General features: G+C 37.9%; 1 protein-coding gene and 1 pseudogene across 16 annotated transcripts in view; both read left to right on the top strand.

Moving 5' to 3' along the window:
- The window catches only part of MAGI2 (membrane associated guanylate kinase, WW and PDZ domain containing 2), a 1439413-nt gene that overhangs the window by 166224 nt on the left and 1253923 nt on the right, over nucleotides 1–19266 (top strand). The gene's annotated exons all lie outside the window — the stretch shown is intronic.
- On the top strand, nucleotides 17763–18972 carry LOC116549992 (annotated as a pseudogene). Its single transcript, XR_004268189.1, has one exon. The product of XR_004268189.1 is annotated as a kunitz-type protease inhibitor 2 pseudogene (transcript).

Raw genomic sequence — 19266 nt, 5'->3', positions numbered from 1 at the left:
TAATTATTTACAATATGGGCTTCCCCTATTAGAAGATAAGCTCTGTAGACCTTTTAATTCGTGATTCTGTTTCCACCAACTAGAAGAGTTGCAGGTTTTGATTTATGATTCTGTTCCCATCAGCTAGACTGCAGGTTATTAATAAATATTAATAAAATGAATGAATGATATCTCACTAATTAGAATAAATTAAAATTTAACTGAGGCTCTTAGTCCACTGCCTTCTCGATGATGGTTCTCACATGAGAAGAGTCTGTAAATGTGTGAATTCTTCCAGCTCTGAAATGCAAGGAGAAGGCACTGGGCTCAATGCTTAATCTATTTTATTTCATGTAAAACATGCCATCCCCATCTATCTTGCTCTTCTTCCTCCTGGCACCTCTAGTATTTTAATATCATATTTTATCAATTTGAAAAATTACATTCTTTACATTTTTATATTTCTAAAATTGGGATGCATATTTCACTTGATGAGAAATTGCAAACACTGTGGGGCAGGTGGTGGTTGTGATGTATGAATTTGTCATTGCCTGCACACGTGCAAACTTGATTGCTATTCTTGCTGGCGTGACTGAACGACTCTATTTTCTTGAGGTTTTGATTTAATGAAATACTTAAGGATTATTTTTGCTTTATTTATAACACATAATAATTGTACATATTTATGGAGTATAGTGTGATATTTCAATACATGTATTACACTGTGTAATGTCAAATCAGAGTAATGAGCACATCCATCACTTTAAATACATATTATTTCTTTGTAGTGATAACATTCAGAATCTTCTAGCTATCTTGAAATACACAATAAATTATGAGTTATAGTCACTCTATTGTGAAATAGAGCACCAGGATGTCTTCATTCCATCCAATTGAACATTATACCCATTGCCCAACCTTTGTTATTCTCGCCTCTCCTCTATACTAAGCAACCTCTGACAACCACCATTCTACTCTCTACTATGAATCAACTTTTCAGGATTCCGAATATGAGTGAGCCCATGTGGTGTCTGTCTTTTTGTGCCTGACTTATTTTACTTAATATAATGCTCTCCAGGTCCATCCATGTTGCCAAAAATGACAGGATTTTCTTCCATTTTATGGCTGAACAGTGTTATATTGTGTATATATACCACATTTTCTTTATCCATACATATGTAGTTGGACACTTCAGTTGATTCTGTGCCTTGGCTATTACGAATAGTGCTACAATAAATATGGGAGTGCAGAGACCTTTCAACACAACTTATTTCATATATATATATATATATATATACATATATATATATATACACACCCAGTAGTGGGATTGATGGATCATATGGTACTTCTGTTTTCAAATTATATGAGAAGGGAATGTGATTTCTGATATTGTAGTCTGGAAATTTTCTATTATAATTTTAGATAAGGTTAAAGGACCAGCAGCAATATCACAGAATGGGTGGAAATGACATGGGAAAAAATATATGGAGGCAAGAGTGGAACACTCTTTTTAGAGATGCCACAATGTCAGTGCTCTTGTGGCACAAAGAACAATATTGTACTGAAACACAGATTTCAACAACTCTGAGTTAATGCAGAATTAGGAAAGTTGAATCCTGAATGTCAAAATTTTTAGAAATAGTTTCACTTTTCTTGTTTTCTCTTTTCATTTTTGCCAGAACACTACATGAAAAACCTATGTCTAAATAAGTCTAAAATAATAATTTATAATTATTATTTATAAATAAATATATATTTATAAAAATATAAATAATTTATTCAAAATTCATAATTTTGAATAAATATGTAAGTAAAATTCAAAGTAACAAGACATAATCTCTCACAATTTAATTGAAAGTATGTGTTCTTCTTGATTACATTTAAAATTATGATATATCTAATAATTGATAGCATCTTAGTGTCAGTAAAAGGTGGTACTGTCTACCAAGTACCAAGCACAATGCAAGTCACTGCAGACAAAAGGGTGTGAAAAAAAATTCCTGTCTTCCTAAAGCTAGGCTGGCTTCACTAGCTGCACCACTCTACCACCTCCCCTAGACCAGAGGTAAGTGAAGTGGTGGTATAAGCCATTGTTTGAAAGTGTCTGGACAGGCACACTAAATAATCCTGGGAAGACTAGGACATATATTAACCATTTTCTGTCTAGCTTACCGTGCCTGAAGGAGTTTTTAAAGAGGGAATTGAAAAGCAATTATGTATTTAGCAAGTGTAATGTGCTATGGATATTGTTAACAGTTGAACCAAGAAAAATCTCTAAGTTGTATTATTTATTATTTCTTCCTTTGGATATACTGCAGGTGATAGCACTGATTATTTTATACTGAAATCACTTTTGGTCTTGATTTTGTACTTAAATACAATAATGTATTCTGCAACCTTTGTCTTTTCCTTCACTACCTGGACGCTGTTCTTAAAATGCACACTTCTTTTGGCATGAGGACATATGAAATTAGCTCTAAAGTTCCTAATTAATGGATTTCCAGTTAAACTTGTCATTTACCTTTTTTTTTTAATGTTTTAAATTTTACAATTTTCTGAAAGAGTTGAAATTGCTGTTAGATTCTATGGCAAAATAAAACTCCATCAAGAAAAGATATATTCATTCTCCAGAGAAGTTTATTAATTTTAATCACTAGAAGAACTACCACAACATGATCTTTTTGTACATAATGAAATATAGCACAGATTAAGTTATATGCTGACTTGATCAGATCAGGTTATCACCTAATATATGCAAAAAGAAAAATAATAAACTCCTCAGCAAGATATCCTTGACTATCTTCACTGAGACAGCCAGGTAGAAAGGGCTTCCCGGAGAATCTCCAACAGACAAGTCTTTGCACTGGAGGATCGGATGGAACCTTGGAAAGTTCATGCTCTTTGCAGCAGGGAAAGACCTGGCCTCCCCTGTTCCTGAGTGGTAACCTGAGATTCAGTTGGTGAGATGGGGGCCTGTTAATGGGAACCTGTCTCACTTTGCTGACTGGTTTTTTTCCTTTTTCACCCAATAAATTCTATTTTTTGCACCCTTGTATGTGTCCACAAGCTCAGTATTTTCTGGTCGTATGACAAGAACACGGTTTTTAGCTGAACTGAGGAGAAAGGAGAAAGTCCTACATCATCACCATACATTTTCTTTCTTTCTTTCTTTCTTTCCTTCCTTCCCCCCTTCCTTCCTTCCTTCCTTCCTTCCTTCCTTCCTTCCTTCCTTCCTTCCTTCCTTCCTTCCTTCCTTCCTTTATTCTTTCTTTCTCTTTCTTTCTCTCTCTCTTCTTTCTTTCTTTTCCTTCCTTCCTTCCCTCTCTTTTTCTTTTCTTTTCTTTCTTTTCTTTTCTTTTCTGAGACAAAGTCTCACTCACTCTGTTTCCCGGGCTGCAGTGCCATGGCACAATCTTGGCTCACTGCAACCTCCACCTCCTGGGTTCAAGCAACTCTTATGCCTCAGCCTCCTGAGTAGTTGGACTTGCAGACTCATGCCACCACATCTGGCTAATTTTTATATTTTTAGTAGAGAAAGGGCTTCACCCTGTTGGCTAGGCTAGTCTCGTACTCCTGGCTTCAAGTGATCTACCCACTTTGGCCTCCCAAAGTTCTGGGATTACAAGCATGAGCCACTACGCCTGGCCTCTTTACAATTTTTGTATATGAAGAATGGTTTGAAGGCATTGGTTGTTGTATGCACAGCACCCAGCTCTATGCCTACAGCATAAAAGGCCCTTGAACAAATGTTTATTTAATCTCTAGGAGGCCTTAGAGGGTTGATGGTGTAGGCTTTGGAGCCAGACTGCATGGATTTAAATATTAACTCTGTCACTTGACCAGTGATTTTGGCTAAGTTACTTGCCCTCCTAAACCATACATTTTTCATCTGTCAAGTGGAGGTGAATGATTGTATGTGCCTCATAATGTAATTGTAAATTAAGCTAGAAAGTGCTTAACTGCAAAGCCTAACACATAGGTGCCAGACAAATATTATCTACTATTGTTATACTTATCACTATTACTTGAAGAACTGTATATGAAATAATTATTAGAATCCACACACCAACACTTAGCATACTTATTAAATACAAACTGTGTTTCAAGCATTGTTCAAGATGCTGGAGTCTATATTTTAGGTAAGAGGCTAGGCAATAAAGAAAGAAATGATAAATGGGATGTTTTTATATTCTTGTAAGTACTCTTGAAAATTAAATAGGGTAATATGAAAGAGAGCAGCTTGGGAATGAAGGAAGGGAATAATGATTTTTCATTTTTTCTAACACTGGATGGTATACTTAAGTACGATCATAACTAAGACATAAATGATGAAAAGGTTATCAGGCTTACAAAGATTTCAGGGAAGAGGATTTCAGACAAGGGAACATAGAAAGCAAAGGATCTGATATAGGAAAATCATGCTCTGTTCAGGACCAGAACAACAACAAAACAACTGAAACAGTAAAGAAGTTGAAGAGCCGAAGGTCAAGGAGGGATGATCATACCTACCCACAGAAAGCACTGGAGGACAGAGTGGGGAGCTTGAAATGTATCCAGAGTGCAGTGGGAAATGAATCTAATTGTTTAAAGCAGTTATCTAGGTTGGAGGTAATGGCAAGCAAAACCCAGCAGTGGCAGAGAAAAACAGAGGAAGCTGAAGGCTTAATTTAGATGGGAATATTCCCCAACTTGATTCTCAGATTCAGTGCAATCCCTATCAAAATGACAGCTGACCTGCTTGCTTTTCTTTTTTTGCAGAAATTGACACAGTGGTCCAAAATTCACATGGAGAAAGGTAAAGGACCCAGAAAAGACAAAACAATCACGAAAAAGAACAAAGATAGAGGGTATCTCCCAATTTTAAAAATTTTTTTGTGTGTGTGACAGGGTTGGTCTCACTCTGTCCCCGGGGCTGGAGTGCAGTAGCAAGCCCTCAGCTCACTGCAACCTCTTATTTCTCGGCTTCAAGTGATTTTCTTTGCCTCAGCCTCCCAGGTAGCTGGGAGTACAGGCACATGCCATCACATGTGGCTAATTTTTATATTTCTTTTGGTAGAGATGGGGTTTCACCATGTAGGCCAGGCTGGTCTCAAATCCCTGACTTCAAGTAATCTACCCGCCTTGACCTCCCAAAGTGCTGGGATTACAGGCATGAGTCATCATGCCAGCCCCAATTTAAAAACTTACTACAAAGCTACAGTAATCAATTCAACAATAAAAAGACAAATGGCTCAGTTTTTGAAATGGGTAAATGGATCTAAATAGACATTTCTCCAAGGACAGCATACAGATAAGCATGTGAAAAGGTGCTCAATATCATTAGTCATTATAGAAGTACAAATTTAAAACACAATGTGCTATTACTTCATGCCCATTTGGATGTCTGTAACTTTTTAAAAATGGAAAATGAATACTGGTAAGTATGTGGAGAAAATGGAGCCCTGATACATTGCTGATGGGATTCTAAACTGGTAGAGCTGCTTTGGAAAACTGTTTGGGATTTCCTCAAAATGTTAAACAGAAAGTTGCCATATGACTCAGTAATTCCGCCCTTAGGTATATGACAAAATAAATTGAAAGCATATGTCCACACAGAAACTTATATACAAATGTTTACAAAGGCATGATTCATAATAACCAAAAGTTGTAAATAACCCAAATGTCCATCAATAGATGAATGAATAAATAAATTATGAGGTTTATACATACAATGGAATATTCACCCATAAAAAGGAATGAAGTTAATTTTTAGTGGTGATATTAATTCATATTTGGTAGTTATGAAGGCATGAGATCAAGAACAAAGCAGAGCTTAATGAGAAGCCTGTACCATACCTGAGCAAAGTCATTTTTGGGAATACGAAGGAGGTTCCCAAATGCTGAAAGGTCCACATCAAATGGATGTACAGGTGGATGTGCAACTCTCAGCTCAGCCAAGAACAGAAGGCTGCATAAGCATGTGGGTTTGGACAGTTTAGAAACACTGCACGAGACTCTGAAAGTGACACATGGGTGTTGGATTTGCCAACGGTAGGTAAATTTGATTCTAGTTTCAGTTGGCTCCAAAAGCCATGGCTTTGTTGGTTGATAAACTCCTCTGTGCCAGCGAAAAGCCCAAGTCTAGCAGTTCCTAAGGGACCAGAATGCACCAACTTAAAACAAGTCTAATATTTAAAAATCATTCACTGTGTGTCTATTTTTATGCCTGGCTGAAACACAAAGGCATCATCCTTTCCTCTGTGAGTCATAGCTATACTGTAGCCATCATTTTAAAGTAGCTAATGGTACTGTGTAGTCTCTCTTTACCTTATCGTTTCTATCTTTGGTCACATTTCTCCAAGAAGCCCAAATCCCTCAACTTTCCCAAGACCTCCAGGAGATCTGAATTATGTCCCTGGTCCCCACATTAAATCTTATTGATGGCTACCGGTCAGTAAAATGATACTGTATTATACAATTCTAATTCTGGGAATGTGCTTTAAGGGAACTTTGAAAGGTATGTGCAGAAATCCATATGCAAAATGATTACTTGCTGTACCAAAAAATGTAAACAGTTTAAAATTAAATGCATTTCTTTGAACAAACCCAAGTTGTACGAAACACAGTGTAATAATAGTAGGGAAATGTTTTAAAAAATTGTGGTAGAATATGTTATAGAATATAAATGTTCATAATATATAGTTAATAATTATAATAGACAATCACCTAGAACTTCTTATATACCAGGCACTATTATGTTTTATAGAGACAAACTCATGGATTAACTCTGTCAACCCTGCAAGGTAGACATGATTATAATTCCCATTCTTTAGATGAAGAAGCTGAAGCATAGCAAGACTACATGTGTTAATGAAGATCACGCAGCTGCTTTGGGACGGAGTCAGAGTTTGAACACATGCAGTCTGGCTCTAATGTCTGTGCTTTTAGTTATATGCTAAGCTAGTTTAGGTGAACATAGCAAGGTAGAAAACAGTTATTGCAGTTTTATACTATGTTTGTATGTATAAACACACACACATATATGCATTTATAAATATAGGTAAGATAGACTCTAAAATGTTTATAGCTCTGAGTAGTGAAATTATAGATGATTTTTGTTTTGATTTTTGTGGTTTTTTGAAATTTTCAAAATGTTCTACAATTTATATACATTTCTAGAATGAGAAAAAAGATTAAAGATTACACTGTATAATTTTCTATTTGTGTTTAAATATTTGTGTTGTAAACATATTTGAAGACAGTGTGATAAATATTAATAGATTAATCATATACATAAATGTATGCTAATCTCTTAGTTATTTGCACAGCAATCATCTGGTATATCTTTAACTTTACATTATCCTAGATAAAAATAACTGAAGCTGAAACCCCTACTTACTGATCTCCTATTTGTGCTAGGCACTTTGATGCTCACGAATGTCCTGAAAAGCAGGTATTATCATCTCCAATTTACTGATGAGTACATGAGGCTCAGATAGGTTATGTATCACGGCCAAGGCCACACAGCTGCTCAAAAAAAAAGCTGATATTCAAATTCAAATCTATCCAGCCACAAAACCCTTACTCTAATGCTTGAGCACTTCCAGAATTGATTCTTCAGGTTAATAGTCCTGTAATTTTCTTAATCACCTGCTCTCAATTTTGCACAATATACATGACTGCTGGGAGGGAGGCCTCTAAGGTGAAATATATTTGGACAACACTGTTTTCAATATCTCCCTCTTAGAGAATCTCAGTTAATAATAATATAACGATATTAATATAGGGATATAGAAGTCCTGCAGAGGGAAACTTAACATGTATTATCATGAAGCAGCATTGCTGTTCTAAACCAGAGCTTTCTAAATTTAAGACGTGCTTGCAAATTACGTGAAGATTTTGTTAAATTTGAATTCTTACTCTGGGGTGAGATCTGAGATTACGTATTTTAAATATACTCCCAGGTGATGCTGATGCTGCTGGTTCAAAGACCAGCCTCTAGGAGCAAGGTACTAAAGGACACAGATAGGAAATGGCTGCACCATTTATTGCTGGCAGTCATTAAAGAGTTGACAGTTTCAAGGAGTTCATTGTCAACCTTCCTGTGTAATCCCAAGATAGGAATAATATGAGTACAATGTATTTTATTTGGTTGATGGATACCCTAAAGCCCTGACTTGACCATCACACAATCTATACATGTAACAAAATAGCAATTGCACTCCATAAATTCATACAAATATTTTTTTAAAGAGAGGAATCAGTGACCTGCAGGGCTTGCTTTGAAGGATTGGGCTCAGAAGCTAATGGAGGGGTGGGAACAATTGAGATGGGGATTTCTGGACTGATCTGCATCAAAAATGAAAAATAGTTGAGTTCCTAGGGACCGAGTATGTAACCCAAAAGTTATTTTTTAGCCCTCAGCAAAGGATCTGTATAATTCTCAGAGAGACTTTGGGCCTGCTCCTTTAGTCTGGTGTGTCAAAGACCATATTTTGGGGTATCTATTTCTGAGCCCCAACACCTTCCTATTACACAAATATCGCTAGCTAATGAAATGTTATGCTGTCAGTTTATATCATTCATTGATTTTCCCCCATATTCCCTCCTTCCCTCTTTCTTTCTTGGAAGAGCAAGAATTGTGTTTGGTGGAGAGAGCAAGTACCTTGGAGTGTGATTTGCTTGAGTTAGATTGCTGGCTTTGCTGCTTACCAGCTGAATGAACATGGGCACTTTGTCACGTCTCTCTGAACCTAGCTAGGTCTCCCCTTCCGTTAAATGGGCATACTATCTAACTCACTGATGTTTGGCTGTGAGGGTCAGATGAGCTTATAAACATAAAGCCCAAGGCACATACTAACTACTTTATGTTTGCTACTTCAATTTCCTCTTCCATTTAATGCCCTCACACAACCCGTATCTGAAGAAACTGCAAATACATCCTCTATTTGACTTCTCCTGGGATCTCAGATTAAGTGTCACTTCCTTCTAGAAGCCTTTCCTTCTCTCCTTCTCCAGTATTCCAGATCACTGGTATTGTTTTTGCTTAATTGACCGTCCTTCCCAATAGACCCCATGAAGTCAGATTTATTGTCCTAGTCAGTTTTGACTGTCAACTGCCTGACCTATAGGAGATGTTCAGTAAATATTTCTGGCTTTATTGAATATATACATTAAGTAATTAACTTGGCCCCATTCTGTGACTCTCTGAATAATTCCTGTGGTTACAAAATCCCAGGATGAATAATTTAAAGAACTCTCTCAAAAGATAACCTCTTTTGGGGAGAGAGTAGTTTTCAGAGTATTTTTGTTCATTCTTCTCTAACACTGCTTCTACAATACTGGTTTGTGAGCGTATCCTTTGTGATCAGTAAAATGCAGTGCTATCCACGTTAAGCCATGGACTTAAGATTTTAGTACTCTCTTTGTCTAAAGATTTAAAAAGAAAAAAAAAAAGAGGTGGGAAGGTGCTGCATTTGACAGAAAGTACATTGTCCTGTACTCCTGTGGGGTATTGTTAGAAACTTGTTGCCTAAAGCAATACACTGGCAGATTCTGACAAGGTGTTTGAAGACCGTTTTAAATCAGAGACAAACATCAGACTGTGAGCTGAGTATCTTTTTGTCAGGCACACTGGAGTCTTGATAAAAAGTCTTTAAAAATTGAATGTGTATCATAATAGCAGACATGCACAATCAGTATGAGCTCTCTCTTGAACAAAAGTCAGATTTGAAAACTTGACAGAAAAACCTTTAAAAAAAGAATCCTTGGTGGTCATATTTAAAATCAGACAGTGTTAGTTTATGTTATTATAAAAAATAAAAGTGCTATCGTCTTAGTAATGGATATTTAAACTGGACCTTTAATTTGTTTAATGCAATTAACAGTAGGTCACCTTGTAAAAACTGTAACTAAAAGTAATTCTGCATATAAATATTTTAGATGGAGTGTAATTTTCTCACATAGATAGAATTCATCTTATTAAGAGTCATTCTATTATGGGCATGGTAGAGATCCTTGCCAGATATAACTTCTTTTCCATCTTTTCTCTCTCATTCCAATTCATGGTTAGATCTTATATGATTTATAATTTTTAAATATATGTGATATGAATATAAATTCATAAAAATTCAGCCCATACAGATGTATATAAAAATCCTCTCAGAGAATTTAGGACCTAAATGCAAATACTAAAGTAATTTTTTCTCCTGTGCAGGAATGCGACCCTTCATTTTTCACAACACTTGTTGTGCTTTTAATTAAAAAACATAGATGCTGCAAAGGGAGCAAACATATGTTTAAATGTATGCAAATGATTCAGGTATGCAGTGTAGATTATTACCTGGGAAAATGCCTTAAAACACAATTGAACATTAACCAAAACTAGTGATTTTCTTAAATCAGAACTATGTCCTAAAAGATAACCTATTGGCATCGAATAATTTTAACTGTTTGGACAGGAATAATATTTTCATGATAATGTAATTCTCTCATTGTACCTATCATCATTTTTCAATAGAGAAAGAGAATTGTAAGCAAATAAATCATGAGTAGGAGGTTGAGAAATTGGAAGAGGCCAGCATATGCAGCAACTAGTAAAAGTATGTGATATGTGGCCTAGTGGGGTGTCCAGGACAAGGCCAGACCATTTGAAGTCCCATATCAGAAGCTACATAAGAGGGTAGAGGATATGCCCTATGGCTTTTGACACAAGGATGTCCATTTATATGTATTCTTAAGGCTTTTGACACATAGATGTCCATTTGTAAGTGTTCAATAAAGGCCTACAGGTTTATGATGGGAATGAGCTGGGCTCTGAAGATTCTGCCTATCATGGAGGAGAGTGATAAAGGGTAGTCTAGCCTACTTCAACCTAACCGTTTCCCTATGGCTGACCCTATCATAAGATGTAAAGGCTCAGAGACAAATTACAGTCATGTGTTGATTAAGGATAGGATCCGTTCTGAAAAATGCATCATTAAGTGATTTCTTTATTGTATGAACATCATAGAGGACACTTAGACAAACTCAGATAGTGTAACCTGCTATGTACTTAGGCCATGTGATATATGTTCTTAGGCTACAAACCTATCTAGCATGTTACTGTACTGAACACTATGGGCTACTATAACATAATAGTATTTGTATATCTAATATAGATACAGATGTAAATATACAGTAAAAATATGGCATAATAACCTTATGGGACCACCTTCTTATATGTGTGATTCGTTGTTGATTGAAAATTCATTATGCAGCACATGAATGTATATAAGTTAGCATGCTTTTGCATGGCAGTAACAAAAAAAAAAACTAAAAATAATCTAAACAACAAGGATGTTTATTAATACATAATAAGAAGTACAAAATTAGGTAGTTCTAATAAGAAGTCAAATCTTTTCTTTATGTGTATGTTTAAGAGCAAAGAACCTTTCCCAGAGCCGCTTAACAGACTTCCTGTCTTATCTCATTGGCCATATTGCATCACATATTCCACCCAAACTAATTACTAGCAGAAGGAATTAGACTACTGTGATTGGATTTGGCTAATCATTACCAGTGCTGGGATCTATCCTCTCTGAAGATTAAGGTCCCTCAGAGGATGGTAAACAAAATCTAGAATCCATTAACAATAAAGATAAAGGGGTGGAAGTGAGTAATCGTTATTAGGTAGTTACAAAGCAGTGAATGCTATACAAACTTAAATAAATAAATCATAGTCACCACTTGGACACTCAAGGATGCTTTCTGCTTTACTATTGTTTGAGAAATTGAAATTTGAGGACTTATCATTTTTTTTAAATGCCAATGTTTCATGCATTTATATGCCCTCTGTGACATTTACACCTCCAAATGACTTTTAAATCTGTGTATTAGAAAGAGTTTAAAGTTAAGCCCTATCCTCTTGGATTCTTAAAATTTCTGAACTCTGAGGGATACATAATCCTACAAATTTCTTGGCTTCAAGATTCGAAAGCAAAAGCACATATGATTATATTTAAGAGGCTGCATTTCACTAGGATTACAAAAATCAGTAGCATATTTAAGATTCATGTTACAGAAAATAGAACATGTTCAGCCATTAAATCACATCTGGCATTCTTTCAAGCATATGCCTCTTATAGTGCAGTAACCTAGAATTGCCTTTTGTCCTTCTCAGCTCAAGACCCTAAATTTGTAAAGTGTTATATACCAAAATATTAACTTTGAGTCAGAAGTTTATAGTTGAATCCTCATTCTACTCCTTAACTAGCTGTTAAACCTCTACAATGTACTTAGATTTTTGGAAACTCAACTGCTTCAATTTGCCTTAAACACCCCTTGTTTTAAAAATACTTTAAAACAAAATATTGATCTATATATGATCTTCTTTCTGAATGCCAGGTCTTTAAGCTTCCTTGCCCAATGTTTCTTTCATGCCTGAGAGACCTTCTAAGGAGCACACTAGGGATTCTTCCCTTTATCATTGATTTTTCTACTCCATTGTCTTCTTTTGTTGTTTTCTCTGCTTTTTGCAATGTCTTTGCCTAAAAGATGTAGTAGATATATTAATTTGAAAATTATTTTCCAAATCACCTGCAGATATGTTAAGCTTCGTTAAGTAACTCTAACTTGTTTTTCTCCTGCAACAACAACAAAAAATGTATAAAATCAGCTTCCTTTCTTCTCCATCCTCAGCATTAGTTATTTGCTCCAAGGATATAGAGGAGAAGCTATTTCCAAAGCCATCACAGTCCACAGGAATAAACCCTTTGTAATTCTCCTCTGGAGGCTATAAATGCAAGCAAGCCCTCAGCTCTCTCCAGAGTTCCTGACAGTCCCATTTTCACTGTTCTGCCACCAGAGGGAACTGGAGTTGTAAGATTTTACAATGCCTCATAAATGCTGTCTATTCCTAATAAAATACAGGTTGCTTAATGAGACTACTGCTGTTAAACTTGGAAATTTTCACCTAAAATTTTCTGAGGATTTAATTATATTAACTATATCAAGTGGTGTTATTAGTCATTTTATTGGAAAGCGATCTCTTCTTTGATCCCTTTCCTCATATAGATTTCTAAATGTCTACAAAATATTATAAAATTCATCATGAAAAGATTTATAGTGGAAATAATTGGTAGGAATCATGAAAAAGTAAAGATCTCACAGGAATGATAAAAATCATATATATATAGTATAATGTTCAGTTAAAAGTGGGAAGCTGATTAATTTTTAAATGTTCTTTCAAGATTTAGACAATTCTCTAATTCTGTTTCATATTATAGAGTGAAGAAGTTATATAATATATGAAAGTTGCCAAGAATGTGACTAGTTAAATGATACAGCCATGGATCTATTGAAGATAACTATATTTGGAACACATCAAGCATTCTGATTTAGTATAGCAATAAAGATAAATCTACTTTTTCTAAAACTTCATTTTACCCAGATGTCCTTTGAAAGATGTCTGCAGTAAAATGTCCACCTCTTAATATGCAGAATGTCTACCTCTTAATATGCAGTGATGACTCAGCAATTATTCTTATGCTTTAGTTTTTTTTTTTTTTTTAATATTTTATTTTTAGTACTGCAGACTTTTGCCCTCTGTTTTTTCCCTAAACTTAGTGTTTGATTTTGTTTTGGCTTTGTTTTTAATATGTAATATGAGCATCAAGCAGACTGCAGGAAAAACGTGAAGATCGCTTTTCAGATATAAAAGCATCATAAAGCTGTACATCAAAGCCAGCTTTTGTCTTATTTTACAAATCTCTCTCAGTGTGTGTCCCAGGGTGGTCTCAGGATTACTGGCAGCAGCAGCATCAGGAGCTACTGGTTAGTGTTCAGATTTCCAGCTTCAATCCTAGATCTATTGACTCTGCATTATGAATATGCAGCCCTCACATGGTTCTCATGCACATCAAAGTTTAAAAACGACTTTTCTGGAAAATGTATATAGTCCCTGATACTTTAACTTCTTGAACTATTATCCACGCCGAATTCTTGTTTATCAGCATTTTCATGGTCAATACATATTAACTTTTTTCAGCTCGTGCGTTTCATATTATCTTCAGTCATGGTTACATGGATGACTCCCAAGTGTACATGTCTAGACAGATATGTCACCTATTTGAAACATTATTTAGGTTGTGTTCCCTTGGATATTCATTCTGCATCCAAACCTTATATTATTCTTAGTTTGTTTTTTTATATATACTTTTTCTTTTATTTATTTATTTTTTCAATTGCATTTTAGGTTTAGGGGACGTGTGAAGAACATGTACGAAGGTTGCATAGGTACACGCATGGCAGTGTGGTTTGTTTTTAAGAGACAGAGTCTTGTTTTGTCACCCAGGCTGGAGTACGGTGGCACGATCATAGCTCACTGCAGCCTTGAACTCCTCAGATCAAGCTATCCTCCTACCTCAACCTACCAAGTAGCTAGGACTACAGGCTCAAACTACCATGCCTGGCTATTCTTGCAAATTTTTTGTAGAGATGTGATCTTGCTGAGTTGTTCAGGCTGTTCTCAACTGGCTTCAAGTGATCCTCCCCCTCTGCCTTCTGAAAGGCTGGGATTACAGGCATGAGCCATGGCTCCCAGATTCAAATCTTGTTTTATACTTTATTGTGTCTTCTTGAGTCATCTTTTGCCACCAGTGTTTGTGTTAAATATATTTCTTTTAAAAACATACTGCTGCATCCGCTTCCCAGCAAGTAATCTTACTCCGTTACTCCCTGACTTCCAATCCATGCTCTGTGAAAAATCTTCCTAAAATTTCCTCTCATCAGTTATTTCCCTTTACAAGGACTTTTTGATGACTCTTACATCCTAGATTCCACTGGTCCTGGATAGGTATCTTTATATTTCCTACATAAAATCTCAACCCTACAACCAGGTTGTCAGTTTATTCTTCCAGCCCACATACTTCATTTTTCCCACTGTTATCTTTGCTTTGCCCTCTCATTGTCCTTTACAAGTATTTGATCAAACCTCCACAAAGAATAGACAAATCCCCAGTTCTCTCAGAAAGTCTTCTCCAGGTCATCTCTATTAGGTCATGTTAAATGTTCATATGTGACTATGACGTATCTTCCTAACTCGGCTTTTAACACAGAGACCAAGGCTTATTATATTTTTGAACATCCTATATCATGCAGCTATATACTAAATCGACAGAAATTGCTTAACGCTGGTTGATTAATTTAGGCTATGCTAAAGAAAAAGGACCTCCTCCTAGTTTCCCTTATATTCCAGACTGCAGATAGGAATATATTCATTCAATGTCATCACCTTAATTATAATATTGGTTGTATTTATTTGATACTATTGATTTTTTTTTTTTTGAGATGGAGTTTTACTCTTGTTGGCCAGGCTGGAGTGCAATGGCATGATCTCAGTTCACTGCAACCTCTGCCTCCCGGGTTCAAGTGATTCTCCTGCCTCAGCTTCCTGAGTAGCTGAGATTACAGGCACCTGCCCCTCTAATTTTTGTATTTTTAGTAGAGACGGGGTTTCACCATGTTGGTCAGACTGGTCTCGTTCTCCTGACCTCAGGCAATCCACCCAAGGTGGCCTTGGTCTCCCAAAGTGCTGGGATTACAGGCATGTGCTACCACACCCGGCGATACTGTTGATATCTTTAGTAAAGCTGAAATCACTGCTTTCTAATGTTTCCTCATTAAAAGTTAGTCTTGGGACAAATTAAGCCACAAACATTGTAAATTTTGTGTTATGGTAAATGTCATGCAATTTGAACTGAAGAAGTTAAATCAAGTGTGCTTTTTTGGTTTGAGAGGATTATTGACTTAGTGAGAAAAACAGATGCCCTATTAGAATACAATAATGTTCAAAATAATCCACTTCTTTGAGATCTTGTCTTGCTCTGTTGCCCAGGCTGGAGTGCAGTAGTGCAGCCAGGGCTCACTGCAGCTTTGACGTCCTGGGCTCAGGTGATCCTCCCACCTGGGCCTTTCAAAGGTTTGGGATTACTGGCATGATCCATAGCACCCAGCCATAACCCACTTTTGACAAATTGATTAAATCCTTTCAGAGGAAGGGTGGTTTGGTTTGCAGTGACACACAGCAGTCCCCACATTTCTTCTAGGGCTCTGTCAAGGCTGTGAATGTATTTCTCTTGCTTAGTAATGACAATAGCGGGTATTCTTGTCATTTTAGGTGATGGATTAAAACCAAGAAGGCATAGGGGCTTGGTTCCTTCAGAAAGGAGTAGCTTGGCAGAGGAAGAGAATTAACCAGACCCAAATAGCTCTACACGAGGAAGACACTCAAGGTGCAAGGTGACTGGGTGTCAGGAACATAGAAATAACAGAGGGACATTTTTTTGTGAGGAGACAAGTGTGTAAAAACTCAGGAGAAGCCAAAGAATCAGGCTTCAGAAAGAGTGGGTATAGTAATAGCACACACCTTCTAGAGGAGCTGGCACTTTAGAAGGCCTTATCCCTTCACAGTGAGCAGCAAGCAGACTGAAGGAGTACTACGGAATTCAGTTGGGGACCTTTGCTAGTGCCTTGCCACTAACTTGACTCAGCCGTTCTCTGAGTGTCTGCTCAATTATTTGTTCATTATAGACTATCTCATCTCTTCCTACTCTGTTTATCTTTTTCCTGTCTCCGACTATGTCTGGAAAGTAGGGTTTTGCTACCTTTATTTTATAGACGAGGGAAAAATGTTCAAAGAAATTAGGTATGATTCCCCCAAGGCCACCTAAGTAGCAGGTGGTAGGACTGAGATTCAAACAAATTCCATCTGATTCCTAAAGCAGTGCTCTTTCCTTCATAGCCCACCGTCTATAAGCAGAGGGGGTGTTCAAAATATTAAACATTTAATCTTTTTTGTTGTTAAGATTCACTAGTAATATACTGAACTATACAAGATTAATAGTGTGGTCAGTACTATGAAAGAGAAACTGCACCAGCCCAGTTAAACAATCAAGGAGGATTTTAGCCAAGATGTGCAAGGAGAGACAATGTCACAATATTGTGATATTTGAGCCAACTCTGGTTGGTTGGCAGATTTGGAAGATTGAACCAACTCTGCCAAAACAAAAGATGAAAGGATTTTTAAACAGTAGGGTGAGTGTGTTGGGCTGTTCTTACATTACTATGAAGAAATACCTGAGACTGGGTAATTTATTAAAAATAGATGTAGAATTGGCTCACAGCTCTCAGGCTGTACAGGAAGCATGGCACCAGCATCTGTTTGGTTTCTGAGGAAGGTTCAGGGAGCTTTTACTTATGGCAGAAGGTGAAGCAGGAGCAGAACTATCACATGGCAAGAACAGAAGCAAAAGTGAGGGAGGTGCCACACACTTTTAAGCAACCAGATCTCACATGAACCCAGGGCAAAACCTCACTCATCACCAAGAGAATGGTGCTAAGCCATTCATGAGGGATCTGCCCCGTGATCCAAACACCTCCCACTAGGCTCGCCTCCAACATTGGAGCTCACATTTCAATGTAAGATTTGGAGGGACATCCAAATCATGTCAGTAAGGTAATGGAAAAGTTCTAGAGGATGTTAGGAGGACGTTAGTCAATATGATTGGGCTACCTGTTTTTGCCAATTGTCACTTATGAAACTCAGGCTCCTACCCTTTCACAGATACTAGGAGATAGGGACACTATCTTGTTTAATGATTGCATTTCAAATAGATGGCTCCAGGTTTTTCAGAAAGTAATTTCTGGATTGTAAAAGATTTACATCTCAAAGAGACAGTAAAAGGAGTTATAACTGCAAATTTTCTAAAGCATATGCTCTAAGAAAAGGGAGGTCAAAGGCCTATGGTGAAGAAGAAACCTGTCTCGGCGGAGCAGGCCATGGTGCAGCTGTGCGGGCCGAGGCGGGGCCAGGCGCTTCTTGCCCTGCTGGCATCACTGCTCCTCTCCGAGGTCCTAGAGGCCGACGGAGAATGCGGCATCCACGACTTTTGCCTGTCTTCGAAGGTGGTGGGCAGATGCCGGGCCTCCATGCCTAGGTGGTGGTACAATGGCACTGACGGGTCCTGTCAGCTGTTTGTGTATGGGGGCTGTGATGGAAACAGCAATAATCACCTGAGCAAGGAGGAGTGTCTCCAGAAATGTGCTGCTGTCACAGAGAATGCCATGGGTGACCTGGCCACCAGCAGGAATGCAGCAGATTCCTCTGTCCCAAGTGCTCCCAGAAGGCAGGACTCTGATGACCACTCCAGCGATATGTTCAACTACGAAGAATACTGCACCGCCAAGGCAGTCACTGGGCCTTGCCGTGTGGCCTTCCCACGCTGGTACTTTGACGTGGAGAGGAACTCCTCCGACAACTTCATCTATGGAGGGTGCCCGGGCAATAAGAGCAGCTACCTCTCTGAGGAGGCGTGCATGCTCCGCTGCTTCCGCAAGCAGGTGGATTCTTCCCTGCCGCTTGGCACAAAGGTGGTGGTTCTGGTGGGGCTGTTTGTCATGGTGCTGATCCTCTTTCTGGGAGCCTCCATGGTCTACCTGATTCGGGTGGCGTGGAGGAACCAGGAGCAGGCCCTGCATACCATCTGGAGCTCTGGAGACAATGAGGAGCACCTGGTGTAGAACACATATGTCCTGTGACTGCCCTGTTGCCAAGAGGACCAGGGAAGGGAGGGGAGACTATGTGTGTGCGTTTTCAAAAGAGAGCGATTGACTTGGATTTGTGCGATCATTAGGGCTGAGGTCTGTTTCTCTGGGAGGTAGGAAGCTCTTCCTGGTCTGGTGGGGATGGGGTGCTTTGGAAGTCCTCTAGGGAGGCTGCTCCTCACGTGTGTAGCCTGTGGTCTGGCAGCAGCCCTGAGTTGTTTCCTCACTGGTAGATTTCTTTCCTCCAGGTAAAGTTTTCTTTGCTTATGTTGAATTCCATGGCCCTTTTTCTCATCACAAAAGTGATGTTATAATCGTTTCTTTTGTTTGTCTGATTTTTGTGTTTTTTAAAGCGTAAACAGAAGTTTTTTATTAGCATTCCTGAAAGTAAAATGTACGAGTTTAATAAAAAGGGGCCTTCCCCTTTAAGGAAAAAAAAAAAGGAGAGAGATCCAAGATGGCTGATCACTAGCAGCTCGGGATTGTAGCTCCCAGTGAAAGTGCAGAGAAGGAGAGGACGCCACACTTTCAGATGATTTTTTGTTGCTCACGCACCAGGAAATTCCCAGTGGAGGAGCCCCACAGGTCGCCAGCGAGACTCTTGTGGCCGGCAAGGCGGTTTTGCCGCTGCCTTGGTGCAGCCGTTCTTGGTGCAGAGTCAGAAAAGCACCATCAATCTTAACGCCGGACAGTGGCGCAGTGGGTTGCTCAGATTTTAGCGGC

Source organism: Sapajus apella, unplaced genomic scaffold (assembly GCF_009761245.1).
Source record: "Sapajus apella isolate SASKATOON/1434 unplaced genomic scaffold, GSC_monkey_1.0 scaffold7, whole genome shotgun sequence".
NCBI classification, from domain to species: domain Eukaryota; kingdom Metazoa; phylum Chordata; class Mammalia; order Primates; family Cebidae; genus Sapajus; species Sapajus apella.
This window is presented reverse-complemented; position numbering and strand designations above follow the sequence as displayed.